Raw genomic sequence first — 17030 nt, 5'->3', positions numbered from 1 at the left:
AACTTCTATTGATGAGTGCACTTTGCTGGAGAGTAAATATGCAATACCTGAAATAATACATAGTGTTTGTGTTGGAGGTCTGGCGATGCTTTTTATTCCTCACTGATGGACTTTGTAAAAGGCTTTTCAAGTGTGTTTTGAAGCAATGTTGATGTCCAAGCACTCAAAAAGTAAACTGTTGGATTTTTGAAATTCCTTTTTTGAGGCAGATTATAAATAGCAGGCAAGTAAAAGGTATAAACAGCTGCAAAGCTAATATATTTACAGCTATGAAAGTGTGAGTAAAAGATTAAAGGACTAAAGGTATTCATCCAGAGTTACAGTATATTTAGTTAATAGTTATATTTACTACGGTATCTACGGTGGCTCTGTTTTGGTTTTAGGTATGAATGTGAGTATAGATGGTTATTTGGATCTGTGTTAGCACTACTACAGACTAGTAACATGTCCACGGTGTGCCCGGTATCAGCTGGGATGGGCTCCAGCGCCACCATTGTCCTGAACTGGATAAGTTGAAGAGAATAGACGGAATAATGGAGAAGGTTGACTGGCCAGAACTGTGTGCCTGAGACAACCACATTAACGATATTCACTCCTTCTGACGTCATATGGAGCCGAGAATAGAAAACCTGAAGCAAAGCAGTTTGAACTCCAAGCGTTACTCTCATAAGGAATATGTGTCCATACCCTGACTACATTATTTGAAACTTTGGTCATGATTTATATAAGGATCCACCACGATGTGCTCGAGTGGTCTTCAAGGATATTACAGGTGCTTTTTTTTTTTAAACTTATGTGACTTTTTAAAAATGTTGAATTTTTATGTTGCACATCAAGGTCAATGAAGTTATCAAATCTGGTTTAGGGTAAATATAAAGATATAAATATATTTATGATATATTGTGCTATCTCTAAATGTACCCTGAATATGGCTTACTACATGCCTCTGGTATATGTTTAAAAATGGCTTGCTGTCATTTGTGCTAGTTTTAGGTGAACAGGGCATATCATCAGATATGGTCCCACCAACTTCCATTCCACTATTTCACTCATTTCTAGAAATCCTGGGTAAGGGGGACCGAATTTGCCAAATTATGCAGGAATACAGAAGTTTTAAAAGCTATGGGCTGATTGGTCAGATGCAATTATATCACTGTCTGTCACGTAGCCTGATCTTTGCTTATTGGCATGGGGTAAGCTGTTATCACCAGTGAAGTTACCATGTATGTAAAAAAGTAAAGTTTCCCCAAAGTAATGTGGGTGTGGCTAGTGAAATAAAACTGAGCTTTCCAAATAATAGGCTAATAGTCACATGCAATCCCCTTTTTTCTTAATAAACGACTTAAAATATCGATTTTGTTTTACTATTTCTTAATGATCTGACAGGTGAAAGTAAAATTAGAAATCAGGAACAGAGCACTGTATGTATGCGCATGTATAAGCTTGAACTTTTTTGTTATTTTCTTCCGAATTTCACTGCCAGGCGTTTAGCTCTTAACTTGGACTATGAAAGAAACAGGGGTTCTCTAATCTCTTATAACTTGCATGGTTTGCTTTGGTTCGAGGATTACGTGGGCCTCCATAAACCAAGAAAACATTTGACTCCATTTCAAAACCCAGTTCATATTTATATAAAAAAAATGTTAAGAAGAAAAACAACACCTTGTTATAAACGGGACCGATTTTCTTAATTCCTTAAAAGTTGCCATTTTTGAATACACCGTGCATTATCACTTTTACCTTTTCGCTAATGCTCACCTGGAGCATAGCACTGGATAGCACGGTGCCAGGGTGCAGGAGCAACACATTCATGGAATGGGATTACACTTATCTGCTATTATAAAAGCACCTGGAATCATCCATGCGACTGTAAAAATAGCTCAGTAATCATGTAAGTGGTTGACAAAAATAATTACTGCTGGATTAGAGATTGTCAGATCATAGAGGGGGATTCTGGCATTACATGAAGTGACAGTGTAGACCGTTTGTGGATTATACAGAACGGCTTATAGTGTTCAATTAACATCAACAGAAATGTAGCCCAGGTGCAAACAATGGGGAGTGGTAGACCTTCCATTCTGACCTAATATTTCATTACATTCATCTAATTAATTATGCAAATTGAAGTAATTTGTTATCCTTATGTTTGCACATGAAGCACTGTTTCATCACTGTTTGTTTTGGTTTCATATGTAACAGATGGGTTGCATGGCTGTATCTGCAGTGCATTCAGCACCCATTAGTAGTTATGAAGCAATGTTCGAGACCCTCTCCTCGAAGACAGAGTGATGGCCGAACACAGTCCCTCCATCCCAAACACATGTCGAGTAGTGTTCATTAGTCGCACCATTCGGAGAGGTTCATAAATCACAGCCATCTGGAACGCTCTCGCTGCTGCAAAGCAGCACGCTCCGTGCACCCCACACCTCCCCGTCCTGTGTGCCGCTGGCAAACGGCCAATCAGATAGCAGATCCCAGAGTACCACGTCATGGCTGGGCCAGGCTGGAAGCAACACGGCAGACAACCTTTTAAAACTTTCGTTTTGTTATAAACGGAGACTTTAGAGTGCCTCACTCCAGCTAATGGAAAAGCTGATTTAGAAGAAAGAGTGTCACACTCGAATGCAGACGCCGAATTTTAAAACAAAAACTAATGTGATTTTTCAGACACTAATAAGGTTTTACTCCATAGTGCAACAAACATGGGATTGGGGTTAAACTCTTTTTTGGACTTACATTATTTGTCACTGAATTGCATATAAAGTAATTGTGCTCGTTTTCAATCAGCAGACACTTTTGAAGAAATGATTCACTCACGCTCGATATATACCTTCAAAAAGAATTTATTTCTTGGGTGACAAAATTCAAAGTCATGTTCTGTTGCAAGAATGCCGGTGAAAATAGAGCGAAGCTTCTGTCTCAGCTGAAGAGGACCTTGGGGGAGAATTTATTTGTCAAGGCTGCGGGTGACATAAATACATCACAAGTGTTGCCACTAAGAGGAATTAATTTGACAGCCTACCTATGTGATATGCATAACTTGAAGTTTAGAATGAACCTGAGAACAACTACCAATAAAAATGTGAAGCTGTTATTTTCTAATGCCTGTAACCTGGCTGTTACTTTTTTGATCTTAACTCAAGATCCGGCAAAGCAGTTGCCAAAGCTAAGCAACATGTTTGCAGACATGTATTCCAGAGAGAGACCTAAATAGATTTCACGTGGAACTCCTTTTGAATTGGATGGCAGCATTATGTCTCAAAAACATTGACACAGGGCCATGTTTACTATTGTGTAACGTATTCTTTTAACAGCAGTGCCATAGATGGCTGGAAACTGAGGACTTCTGGGAGAACACAGTTGGACTTGTCTGATAGAGGATTTTAGGTGCTCGGCAGTCCTGGGTCAGTTCTGGATCAAATGACTTTTCCCCTGCCTGAGCCTATTGAGTCTTTTACATGACAGGAATGATCTCCGTTTTTAATGCACTGCCACCTGATGGCCTAAAGACCACAGTCATCCAACACTGACATTTGCCCCTTGCATAGAAAGATTTCTCCACATTCTCAGGCTCGTTTGCTGATATTGAGGAACATTTTTCTGAAATTGTTCCAAAATCTGTAGACAGTCTTTTTTTGCTGTGAACCTCTGCCTCTCTAAGATGCTATTTTGATGTCATGTTACAGACCTGCTGCCAACTATGCTCCTTCAGCTGTTTCTTTTAGCACCACTTACTTTTCCAGCCTTTTGTTGCCCTCCTCCCAACTTTTTTCAAGGTGTCTGGCATCCATAAATTTTAAAACATAGAGCAATTTTATATGTTTTTTCTTTTGTGGGTGAAATATGGGTTCATAGGATTAAAATTCTTGCAATCTTATTTGACTTATAATTCAATAAGGAAAGATTATTTGGAAGAATTGACCATAACAGAAACTGATGCTTGTGTTGGTGAAGATGAAGATGGAGCTCTGACTGATATGAGGTGGCGACAGGGAGGAGGTGAGTTCCATGAACACGAGTTTGAAGTGGAAAATGACAAAGATTTAAACCTCTCAGATTCAAGGCTGATTGGCTCAAAGATGACAGGGAAGAAGATGATTGGACTAGAACAATGTTGCCTGGAGTTTGACAGTGTGGGAAAGCAGTAGTAATGCAAAGAATAGATTAGCAGCCAAACACCAAGGAAAGCAGGCAGATGAGTAATTACTGATCTTCATTATTGAACATCTGCATAAGCTTCATTTTACACATTGTACCACGCTCTGGAATAGAGGTTGCAGCATAAGATGGAGGAGCCGGGGTGGAAATGGGTCTCAAAGTGGCTTGCAGAGGCAGGTGTAACTGTGGCCAGGATGAAACCGTGACACACCAGAGGGTGCATGCTGAACCATCTAGTGAATAAGGCTTTAACACACAATATAATATTTTCATGAAGTAAAATTACAGGACCCGGACAGCGTAGCAGCACCGGTGGTCTAGTAATGGTTCAAGAAATGCAAAAACATGATGGTAATTTGCTCTTATATGGCATTAAAAAAAGTTGGATTTAGAAATGTCTGTGGGCGTTCGGATTTATGCGCTCATGCGCACAGATGTGTGTGTGTGTGTGTCTGAGTGTATGTGAATGCATGCATATTCAGGTCAACACCTGTAGCTCCTGCTGAGCATGAAATGGCTTATTTGCTTGCACAGATTCAGTTCTGGTGTTTATAATAAAAATGTGCTTTGCATGTTTTTGGAGTCAAGCTTATCACTTCGCAAACAGAGGCCCGCGTGCACACACACCCTCACAAAGAGCGATTAAACACACAAGTGGTGACTCCGCTTGATGCCATTTATCCCTGATGCATCTCGCTCTGCTGGCGTTTGTTCTCGTGTTATTTGCTGATGCACAAGCCAAACAACAAAGAGGGAACCTAATGGGGTGAAGAAGAGCATGATTTCGTAACAGCTGATAGACACACGACACCTAAAAGTCTTTTTTTTTTAAATTTTATTTGATTTATGACGCCCCTGCTCATTTGGATGCTGTTAAACTACAACAGCAGTAAGACACAAAGAGACATTTTCAGCCACAAGCAAAATTCTCTCCCTGCCACTGCTCCTTTCCTCCGCCTCCTCTCTGGGGAAATCACTGACAGGGGTGGGGAGGAGAGTGGCGAGATGTTGTTTTCTTTCTGCTCAAGTGGCGTGTTACCCCTGCTTTCTCCCCCTCTTCTGTCCACCTGTGCCCTCCTCAGCTCTTCTCGCAGCACAATAATAATCTGACCATCTGCCGTAATCAAACTTTCCCTCTTCTTCCCCTCTTGTTCATCACTCTTCACCACTTTTTTCTTCTATCCTTCATCTGACTTTGAAACAATCCTCTCTATCCAATTTCTTTGCTCTCCAACATCCTCTCCCTTTCTTTTGTTCCCCCCTCCCCCCCTCCCTCTTTTGTCTCTTCCTGGATCAGCCCTTGCGGTATTCCTCATTATGCCCCCGACCCTCGCGCCTCTGTTTCCCCCTGGCTCCCATCTCCCTTCCACTCATGCTGCCCACAAGACTCCAACAGGCCGTTATTGATCGGCTTAATTGGAGGCGTTAGAATGCAATTCCACCTGTCTTCTCCGCTTCACAGCTCCGTGGGCTATTCAATAATGTTTAGATGCTCGGATGCAGATGTGTCTGTGAATGACAAAGAGGGAGGTGGAAGGGAGTGACGCCGCTAATGATGAGCTGCCGCTTTCATGCTCCCTCAGTCTTTCTTTGCCTCCTGTCAAAACTAAATCTCTCTTTCTCTTTTCCCCTCTGCTCCGCAGTCTTTTCTCCACCTTTGTCTTATTTACCCATCTGAGTCTGTGTATCTATCCCCGATCCTGCTTTTCTCTCTTTATTACCGTCTTTCTCTCGCTTCCTTTCTGTTACCTCCAAAATATTCCATGTCTCATTGTGGCTGAAATGGGATATTTCGAACAGACGGGATCCCGTATTGATATTCAAATAATTCTCCTCGGGGAGATGACGGGAGGCCATTGTCTCTCATCCTTGATGTGAAAACTTTAATTCCTATTTTCTGCACATTTTGCATGCATGAAATAAATCCCAGACTAGCTGGGAAAATCTAGTTGCGGAGAAGTGTTTTCCTCTCCATCAGCAACTTTTTCTGCATGTACCCTTGAGCAAAATATTTAATCCCCAGTTTTAATCCCCAGTTTTGCTCAGCGCCCAACAGTACAAGGTTAACAGTATCTTGTGCCGCTCCCAGCTATGAAAGTGTGTTCTTTTTCTGTATCACCTGATTCATTCCTGACAGCACAGCATCTGGGAACTGACCACTAGAGCCACAATTAGAACAGTAAGTCATAGAGCTGCATAGATAAACACAGGTCTTAAACAGGGGGAAAAAGTCATGTTTTTCCATATGAAAACACAAATCCTCCCTCAAGTTATGAAATTGTAGGCTTTATTTACTTAATCATGTTCTGCTTCATCCATTTATACTTTATATTTGCATACATTATGTTTCGATGACTCCCAGGCATGCACTTGGGAAATTCACTGTGAGTTAGCGTACATGCATAACCGAAGTGACTGCATAGATTACTTTGCAAAAGTCATGAACTACATCTCACTTCTTTATATTTTGCTAGGTGAAAGTAAGAAATAGGCCCATTAAAGGGAAATGTGCAAACATGCATGATATATATATATATATATATATATATATATATATATATATATATAGCTCGAAGGGCTCAGAGAAGAGCTCGAGAGGATGTGGAGGGTGAAGGTAACGGTGGTCCCCGTGGTAATCGGAGCACTAGGTGCGGTGACTCCCAAGCTAGGCGAGTGGCTCCAGCAGATCCCGGGAATGACATCGGAGATCTCTGTCCAGAAGAGCGCAGTCCTGGGAACAGCTAAGATACTGCGCAGGACCCTCAAGCTCCCAGGCCTCTGGTAGAGGACCCGAGCTTGAAGGATAAACTGCCCGCAGGGGCGTGCTGGGTGTTTTTATATATATATATATATATATGGATAGGCCAATCCATGGCTGATAGTGTTAAACTGTGTTACTTACTTTCCTTCCATAAGAACGGCTTCTTGGAAGCCGCCCCTCTACTGAGACTATTTGTGAAGAGGCTTCAGTGAACAGTAGATGTTCACAGCGGGCGGATGCATCTCTCAGGTCTTTGTGGGATTTTTTTCTGTTATTAACTTAATGACAGTTTACAATTGTGCTCATCTATTGTAGATAGGTTTTTAGGTGTGCTACTTCTTATTTTATCCCCCACTTGTTCAGTTTTCTCAAAATTTTTAAGGGCACAGTACACACCGCGCTGAGATATACCAGGTTTGTGACAAATAGCTGTCCGGGATTCATCCTGCTGGCAGAAAAGTGCGATCTATTGTCACTTTTTAATTGATATTTTTCACAGATTCCACCAAAGAAACAGCAAGAAAGTATGTGTTTTTTGGAACAGGACTGATAGTAACAAAGTGCCTAAAGATGCAATTTAAAATTGGTCTTTGCCAAGTTGTCTGTTGTCTGGTTCATCCCTTGAGTTAGGTGGCCTTTTTATGCTGAATTGATTCACAGCTCAGTGTTAAGTGTATTAACAAACTAACAAGCACAAAAACATTCCTCTGAAAATGCTTGGGTACTAGGACTGGATGGAAAATGAATGAAAAAGCAGCCAATGTCCAAAGAAACGCTTTGAAAAGCCTGGAAAACTATTGCTGAAGACCACTTTAAAAAATGACAGTCTGGCTGTTTGAAAGAAAAATATAAAGTTAGGAGGAATAACTAAGTGCTTTTGCACAATGCTGCAGGTCTCTACAAAATTCTGCCTCAAAAAAAGAAAATGTGCAAGAATTTATTATTTTTTACTCTGCTAAGGTGACATTTGTTTGCCCTTATAATCTTTTAGCAAGATTAAACGAAAACCACAAGGTTGTATTTCATAAAATCTGACAGGGAGGTGGATCATACTCAGTGGAAGAAAACTTGAAATTTAGATCTGTATGTCTGTATTTCTGAGACCGTGAAAAGGGCTCATGGCCTAGGCTGCAAGACCATACTCTCTGAGAGCTCTTCTTGTTTTTGTATGTGGCATTCTGTTGGATCTTCAGTGGTATCACAAGGACTCTTTTGCTTTAGGGTGACCAAGGCATTTTCTTTTTCTTTTTGTTATTTGTTAAGCAGGAACAGTGTGCAGTTTAAGAAGAGCCGGATTTCTGGGAATTTGATAGATTTCAACAATGCAGGCTTTTAATGTTTCAACAGCTGAGAGCACAGAATGATATAAAGAAGAATAAAAAGAGGTTGTTTTTCTTTTTCATTGAGTAGCACATGAATATGAACAGCTACCTGTAAGAATAAGAGTAAACTTTATGACAGGGCTGCATTCGACTGTACACATGTACCTACTAATATGGATGCTGGGTGCACAGTTATCTTTTTAAAGGATTTACAAAATAATCTCTTTTTTTGGCCTTTAGAAAAAATAACCAACCTTCCCTCAGCAAAGGTTGTGCTGTGATTTTGCCTACATTTACATATAAAATGATCACTCAGAAAGAAAGTTAAAATGGTAATTTACATTTTTTTTATCTCCCAGTGTGCACCACTGCCCTCTGTGCTCCTCATTGTGAAGCAGTAGGTAAGGGATGAGGGGAAAACAGCGAAATCTACTGATAATAGGCAACAACAGAGTGAACAGAAGTTCGTGGTGGTTGCTGTGAGTGAGAGGGATGGGGGTTACAGGTCATATTAATACATAAGAAAAGCACAAAAGCCTACCCATGAATGAATCATGAATGAATATTTTGGTGCAACTGTAGTAAAAATTGCGTGATTGGTTTACATTTTTATATCGACAGTCTTTAGGAAACTGATATGTTGTAGGATTCTTGCTGTTTCTGTTGTAGAACCACTTTATACATCCATCATTTACCAAGTACCAAAAATATCCCTGCAGCTATTATAAATTTCATCTGTGTCGTCTTAAAGCTTGATTCCTTTGAGATGTGGAGAACTTACTTACACATCACAGTACTGCAGAAGACAAAAGACAACACTTCCTTTATTAAATATGCAATAAGGTGAGATATGCACCTTCCAAACACACAAATGCAATTTTTTTGGTTGATCTAATCTAACGTAAATCTTCACTAAAAGACCATATTCGAATAATCACATCATGTGGTCATATACAGTTCTGATTAGTATATAACTCCTTTGAATACCAATAATTGTGACAGACTAATACCAACTTTGGATGTTTTGAAATGGCTGTTTTAGCGACGCTGGAAATAGCTCTGTGATGTTTTCCACTGAAATCAGACACAAACTTCAGCAGAAAAGCTGTTTATCAGGCCTAATTTAGCATTTTAGTATAATTCAATACAGACTGTAAACCAGAGCAAATGCACAATGAAACAAGTGCTAGTTAAGAAGCACAGCAGTGAACATTGTAGTCCATAAATTTCTAAGAGATTCCAGGCAAGCCTCTGAAGTGCTACTGTACTCAGCTCGGTGGGAGGGCCAGTCCTCGGGGCGCGGAAGGAACAGGTGTGCCAGTTTATGACGATCCTCACTTTGAGTCTAATTCATGTGAATGCCTCAGAAAAGGCCCTGTCTGCTTGCATCAAAGCACACTCAGCCTCTCGTTGTCTAACTGCCTCCCCTGATTAGTGTAGCTTACTCAATTTCACTGACTTTAAACAACTGGTTGAATCTTGCGCTCCATACAGTATGGTTTACCAGACTGTCTGGTTAGTGCAGATTATGGAGGGTAAGACCTCCCTCTTTGCAGACAACTCCTCCAGCTCTTCTGGGGGACATGTGAAAAGGGCCCCAAACCAGCCGAGGCATGTAATAACTTGGACATGTCCTGGGTCAACCCAGCAGTCTCCTCCTGGTTAGACAGGCTCCAAAGACCTCATCTTGGTCTGGCAAGGCATCTCAGAGAAATGCCTGAATCACCTCTTCTAGCTCCTCTGTTTCTAAGGAAGAGCCTGAAACCCATAATAGGGGATTCATTTCTGCTGACTGTGTCCACTGTGTTATTCTTTTGTTATTTCGGTCACTACCCACAGCTTTTGGCAGTAACATAGCTCAGCTTCATCCTCGTCTCTATCTTTACCACAGTGGGCCAGTGGACCGGGAGCATAGATGAGTTGACCTCAGAGTCTTAGTAGTTACGTATGGATGTAGACCTGTTTTAGTACCTGGTTAGAAGCTTCCTTTTTTTTCTTTTTTTTAAAAAATTATTTATTTATTTGATTTTCGGTTGTTACAGACGGGGCAGACATGACATGGCAAGACCATCATTTTTATAGCGGCAACCCTTCCCATGAGTGATATGGGTAGAGATTTCCATCTAGCCAGATCGCCTTCTACTGTCTTTAAAGGTGAGATGTGTTTTTTTTGTTTGTTTTTTTTGTGTCCCGTTTGGATCTTTAGCCAGCAGAATTGTTGTCTTAAGGCCAAGAAAGATGCCAAGCGGATTTATTTTACCAAGTGGATCATCATGGCCTTACCATATTGGTCCATTTGATTGACCTTTATTATAATTCTGAATTTATTTTATTTTCGGTTGCTACAAACGGGACAGACATGACTGGGGGATAGGACAGGGAGAAAGAATGAAAGAAAGAGAGGGAGAGAAAGAAAACCAAAGGGGAGAAGAGACGGTGAGAAGGGGGGGAAGAAAGAAAAAACAAAAACAAAACACCTGGATCACCTGTATGGAGAAAAAAAAACAGAAGAGAAAGCCAACAACAAAGAGCAACATAATAAAAAAAACAGCACCATCACAATAAACTAGCTAGCAGTAGATAACAGTAGATACTAAATATTAAACGATATTGTGCAGCACGCAAGATAGACAGCGCACAATGTGCTTTGAGGCAGCAGCCAAGAAAGGTGTAGTCCGCGTCTGTGAACACCCGTGTGTACACCTGTGTGCACACCTGTGTGGATCAGCATGCTTGTATTCCAAAGGTTTCTCCATGTAACGATCTGCTAGGGAGTGTGGGGAGCCACAGCCCCGTCCACCAGGGTATGAAGCAGGTATGGAGGAGATCCAGGCCCCAGATATCCAGAGGCCCCAGAGTACAAGGACCCGAGGAGGACCACCAAAGGGGGGGAACCGTGCCACCCTCCTGGGAAGAGCTGAGTAGAGCCCTAAACGAGAGGTCACCCCGCAGCTACGGAGCAGAGGCCAGAGGGGGTTGCAGTGGCGTGCAGGTGGGATGTGTTTTAATTTAGTTAATTCTGCAAGCTTAGGAGAGATATTGATACCTAAATATTTAATATTTCCAGATTGCAGTCGGGTAGATGAAGAATTATAGAAGGAGCAATTAATTGGAAGAGCTGTAGATTTTGTCCAGTTAATTGAATAATCTGAGACTTTTGAGAAAGATGTAATCACCCCAGAGAGATTGGTTTGTGAGTTTTGGAGAAAAAGTAACACATCATCCGCATAAAGGCTCATTTTATGTTCTACATTCTTACATTTTATGCCCTTAATTGTTGTAGCCTGTCTGATTGCTGCTGCTAGTGGCTCAATAAAAATTGCAAACAGTGAAGGGGAGAGTGGGCATCCCTGCCTGGTGCCCCTCGGGAGACAGAAGCTGGGGGATATTTGGTCATTTGTTCTGACACAAGCTGTTGGGGAATAATATTTCTAACCAACTTACGAAAGAGTTTCCAAAACCAAATTTGTGTAAAGTTGCGAATAGAAATTTCCAGTTCACTCTGTCAAATGCCTTTGCTTGAAACAATATTATGGTTTCAATATTTTTACTGTATGAGTAGTCTATTAAATTAAGTAATCTACGTGTATTTGTTGATGAGTGCCTACCTTTTATGAAACCAGTTTGGTCAGGATGAATTAAAAGGGAGGTTATTTTCTCCAGTCTCTTTGAGAGAGCTTTGCAGATTATTTTAAGGTCTACATTTATAAGGGCTATTGGACGATAGCTTGAAGGAAATACAGGGTCTTTGCCTGGTTTTAGTAAGAGACTAATATTTGCAGAGTTCATATTTGGTGGTAGTCTGCCATTTTCCTTGATTTCCTGCAACATTCTGTGAAAACTTGGTGCTAGAATCGTCCAGAATTCTTCATAAAATTCTGCAGGAAAGCCGTCTGGATCTGGAGCCTTATTATTGGGCATGCTTATCAGGGCTTCCTAGAGTTCACCTGGCATCAGTGGCAAATCCAGTGCCATTGCTTGGGTGTCTAATAATTTTGGAAGAGTTACATTGTCGAAAAATTGATCAATTTTGTTTTTCGATGGGTTTACTTGTGGTGTATATAAAGTTTCATAAAGATCCCTAAAAATGTTGTTCATTTTTTTAAGGTCATATATTGTATTCCCAGATAAATCTTTAACAGCACATATGGTTGTTTTTTCTTTATGGATTTTTAACTGGTTAGCTAGAAATTGTCCGGATTTGTTACCGTGTTCAAAATTTTGGAGGCAAAGTCTTTGTACTAAGAATTGAGTCTTTTTATTAATGATTTCATTTAATTCTAGTTTTGTTTTGCGTATTTTGTTCAATATTTCTTGATCTTGGTGGGACACATAGGCTTTTTCTAAGGATTTGATGTTTTTTTCTAGTTCCTGAACATTTTTGTTTTCTTCTTATGTGATGAGAAAGAAATTATTTTACCTCTCATCACAGCTTTCCGTGCTGTGACAGATGCTGATGTTCCAGGGATGTCATTATAGCTTAAATATAGTCCTTTTTTGTAAGTATTTGATAAACTCTTCATCTTTGAGTAGTAATGTATTAAATCTCCAGTTTTTACTTGGCGTAGTATTATTCTTGTGTATTAGTGTTAAAGATACAGGAGCATGATCACTGACAGCTATAGGGTGAATCTCAGTGTCTGAGATGTCACTCAGCAGTGAGCTGCTGACTAGGAGATAATCCAGGTGAGAGTAGGAGTGATGGACATGTGAAAAGAAAGTATATTCCTTACTGTTGGGGTGAAGGGAGCGCCATGCATCGCAAAGACCAAAGTCACTCATATACTGTTTGATTATATTTGTGGACTGCCAATTGCGCTGAGCTCCTGCTGTATTGAGCCTATCCATTTCCTCATTTAGGGGTTGAGGTTGTAGAAGCTTTCCAGCAGGATTGTGGACTGACTTTATGCAATCAAAGACGATTTTCCCAGGTAAAGGAATAATGAATCATAATTATTGATCAGTGATTAATGAAAACCATTCCACGTTTCAGACTGAAACACACACACAGATGATTTAAGCAGGTTTGTACAAGATGCATCAAAACTGAACGCCTGATCAAAAGTAAGACCTGCTCGAACTGAAGATGATAGAATGTCTGCAAGCTTCTAAGTCACCCTGGAGATAAGGTTGCCAGAGAGACACAGCTTGGTAGGAAGGTGGATAGAGAGATAAGTTGACATGTGGGATTTGATGCCATCTGCATAGCAATATTATAATCAAAATCACTCAGGATGTAAACAAGACAGGTCCTAGGACTGATCTTTGAGGCACACCACAAGGTAAAGTTGAAGAAGAGAGGACAGAAGATTAATGGCAGAATCTGAAAAAACTCAGAGAGATCAGAACACTTTACCATTGAATGCAGTTTTAATAAATTTATATTATATTTCGTTACACTGTCGTGTAAATAGGGATGGGTATCGTTTAGGTTTTATCCGATACCAGTACCAAACCGGTACTTTTGAAATGGTGCCGGTGATTAAACGGTGCTCGAACCGGTGCTTAAAGAATCAAGAACACAAACTTTGTCAAACCTCTCATGTTTAGCTGTTTTTTTGTAAAAAGATAACAATGTTAGCCTTTTCTGCAGCTATAGGGGATTTATGGTATCACTCTTGGTTGGAAGCAGTGCTTAAACAATGGGGAAAAAATACCAACTTTGTCCAAAAACCTCTCATGTTTAGCTGTTTCCCACTTTTTCTTTGGTCATTTTAGCCTTTTTGGGTGACGGGTGTATCTGCCATCAAACACGAAGACAGATGCATGTAACTACGACGTGTTTGCTAGTTCACCTTACATGCATTAATTTAATAACGTGGTTAGCGTACTCAACGTAAACTGAACAACATTAAGCTACTGACCCAGAGAAGAACGGCTGCTGCCATCATCATCCGTCATCATTTCTGCTACACTGGCAGGGGGCCAGGACTCTCCTCTTCGGGTTCATGTTGCTAACTCCGGGTCGATAACAGGCACCACACCCGCAGTAGATGCGCTCGGTGTGAGGTCTCGCAGCAAGCTATCAAATACGGCGCATTTCTCGGCTTTTAAAAAAAACGCTAAGCGTCGCCAGGTGTTTCATCAGATTCGAGGAGTTACCTCCTTTGCACAGTATCACAGTATCAGCATAATAGCACTTGTTGCAGGCTGCTAAGTTTGCATCTTTTGCTGTGAAGTACAGCCAGACTTTTGACCGTTTCGCCTTGGGCATTTTTAATCTGTAGCTCAGCTCTAAAAGAACGTGCGTATCTGGGCCCGCCTACTACGCTTGCAAAGGTAAAATGATTGGCTAGAATCCAAAGTGTATGACATCTCAGTAAAAAATAAAGCACCGAAATGTGCGCTGCTTTTTGGTCTGGTTACTACCGTTTATGTCAGAACCGGTGCCATAATGGCACCGGATACTGGTACCCATCCCTACGTATGAAGTTATAAAGTATAAAGCACTGTTCAAGCCAAACCTGATACTTTACACTTGAAGGAGTGACTCCCAGCCTTTTTCTCACATCTATGCATACAGCTTGTTAATTAAATACTGGTACTGATTCTGCACTCACTATTGACAGATACTTAAAGACCTGGAAAAAGTTGGATTGGTGCATCAAGAATCAAGGCATCTTAAGATTTTACTTTCATAGAATAAATGTCCAAGCTGGGATAGGCTCCAGCCCCCTGTGACCTTGAATTTGATAAGTGGAAGAAAATAGGTCGATGGGATAATTGTCCATTGTGTTGTAGGTTCCCACTACAGTTCAAAAGACTTGACATTTTGAGCATTAGCCAGTGGGAAAAGCTGACTTCCTCGCCTCTAAATAGCTCTAGCAAAGCTTGGAGTTTTGCTTTGTTTTGTTGTCCTCTTGTGGAGGAAATAGGCTTGAGTCCAAAGATTGCAAAATGGAACCTTTCTTGTCCAAGATCCCTTTCATCCTGTACTAATGTTCCACTTCAGCACCACCAAAACACCCCCAAATGATCACATTTTCTTCATCATCCTCAATAATATGGTGCCAAGCAGTCCTCAAGTATCTTGTTAGTGATTCTGCGAAGACACTTGAATAACCAAATTAATTGCTTCTTTAATCAGCACGACAGTTTTCAGCTGTGTCTAAGTAATGGCTTTGATCAGTTCTTTTGCCATTGCAAACTTACATTAGGTAACTCAGTGTGCTACTGGAACACAGGAGTGGTGATTTCTAAATAATATACCTGTGTAGGCTCATATGGCATTTTCTGATTCCCACAAACTTTTTAGGTTGTGGGAAAAAATATGATGCTTTTTTCCCCAAAACAAGTTTATTTTCAAGTAACCCTAAACTTGCGAGCTGTCCTGTGTATAATAAATATTTATTAAAGGATTAAAAACTGCAGTGAAACAGAGGCTATCGTGAATCACTTTAAAATTAAATTCACATCAAAGAATACCTCTAGCATATTTTCCCACCTATATTAGTTTTTTTCTTTTAAAGTGTCAGAATATGACATAGATTATCCAACCTTGAATCCCACTGCTTTGTTCTGGCATTATTTCTAAAGGATTCCCTGTCAGTGTTTCCTTATTATTTTAACTTGAGCTCTTCTTTTGCCGATGTACTTTGGCTCTTTGATTTCACACTCACTTTCCACCGTACCTTTCTTCTTGGCAGATGCGCAGGCAGGCAGCAGGCAGGCAGCAGTGGTGCAGCAGGATGTCCTTGAACTTGGTGTTCCCTTGAAATAATTTGAACTCCTTTCGCAATTCGTTACTCCCAAAGAAAATCACTCGCGCTCACTAGTCCTCATCTCACCGAGTTATTGGAAAGAGAGAGAGAAAAAAAACAACTTGTCAAATGTTGGGCTGAGCTCTCGTCCTCTGTTACCACTATGCCCTCTTTCAGACTCAGCCTATAACGCATAGTGACACTGTTGCTGCTCTGTAACTGCCTTCTACTACTGTCGGACACTCCTGTATTCCCCTGGAGCCAAGTGGGCTTCAGTATCTTGCTCAAGGACACCTCTACGGAAAATGTTAAGGGAGCGGAAAGTCTTTCTCACTCAATTTCCCCACATAGATTTTCCCAGCTGGTGTGAGACTGAAAAAGGCGACCTTGGCATAACAAGCTCACTGTTGAACCTCTGGGCCACTGTCCCACTGTACCACAGTCCCTAGACTGTCACTACAAGGTTCACAGGAAGGACACTTGGTGTGTGTGTATAGATGTGTGCATGTGAACTCTTCTTAGACTAGTGTCAATGCTGGTATTTCATATAAAGGGAAAGTCTTCTGTATCCTCATTGATACAGGGTGTGGAATGATATGCAGAAAAAGATTTTCTTGTAATATTGATGTAATTAGAGATGATCCTCACATGTTGAAATGATCTATAGCCACCCAGTTCTGAAAGCTATTCCTAACTGGGCATATTTATCCTCATTCTTCTATGTCACCCTAAAATTAGATGGAACATAGGCCTTTTGGGTGGATGTTGTGGGCGATCGTGGCTCAAGAGTTGGGAGTTCGCATTGTAATTGAAAGGTTGCCGGTTCGAGCCCCGGCTTGGACAGTCTCGGTCGTTGTGTCCTTGCGCAAGACACTTCACCCATTGCCTACTGGTGGTGGTCAGAGTGTCCGGCAGCCTTCCCTCTGTCAGTGCACCTCAGGGTGGCTGTGGCTACAATGTAGCTTGCCAGTAGCTTGTGTGTGAATGTGTGTGTGGATGACTAGATGTGTAAAGCGCTTTGGGGTCCTTAGAGACTAGTAAAGCGCTATACAAATACATGCCATTTACCATGTTAAAAGAAGACCTTCT

General features: G+C 40.9%; 1 protein-coding gene and 1 long non-coding RNA gene across 2 annotated transcripts in view; both read left to right on the top strand.

Moving 5' to 3' along the window:
* ncam2 (neural cell adhesion molecule 2) overlaps positions 1-17030 on the top strand; it is a 462302-nt gene that overhangs the window by 40891 nt on the left and 404381 nt on the right. The gene's annotated exons all lie outside the window — the stretch shown is intronic.
* The window catches only part of LOC308394595, a 52850-nt gene continuing 46597 nt past the window's right edge, over positions 10778-17030 (top strand). Inside the window, exon 1 of the long non-coding RNA XR_013971249.1 lies at positions 10778-11233. This is a non-coding gene — a long non-coding RNA (uncharacterized lncRNA). The remainder of the gene's footprint in view (positions 11234-17030) is intronic.

This window comes from Rhamphochromis sp. 'chilingali' (assembly GCF_963969265.1).
Source record: "Rhamphochromis sp. 'chilingali' genome assembly, chromosome: 3".
In the NCBI taxonomy this organism is placed as follows: domain Eukaryota; kingdom Metazoa; phylum Chordata; class Actinopteri; order Cichliformes; family Cichlidae; genus Rhamphochromis; species Rhamphochromis sp. 'chilingali'.
Note: the sequence above shows the minus strand (reverse complement) of the source record. Positions and strands in the feature narration are given on the sequence as shown.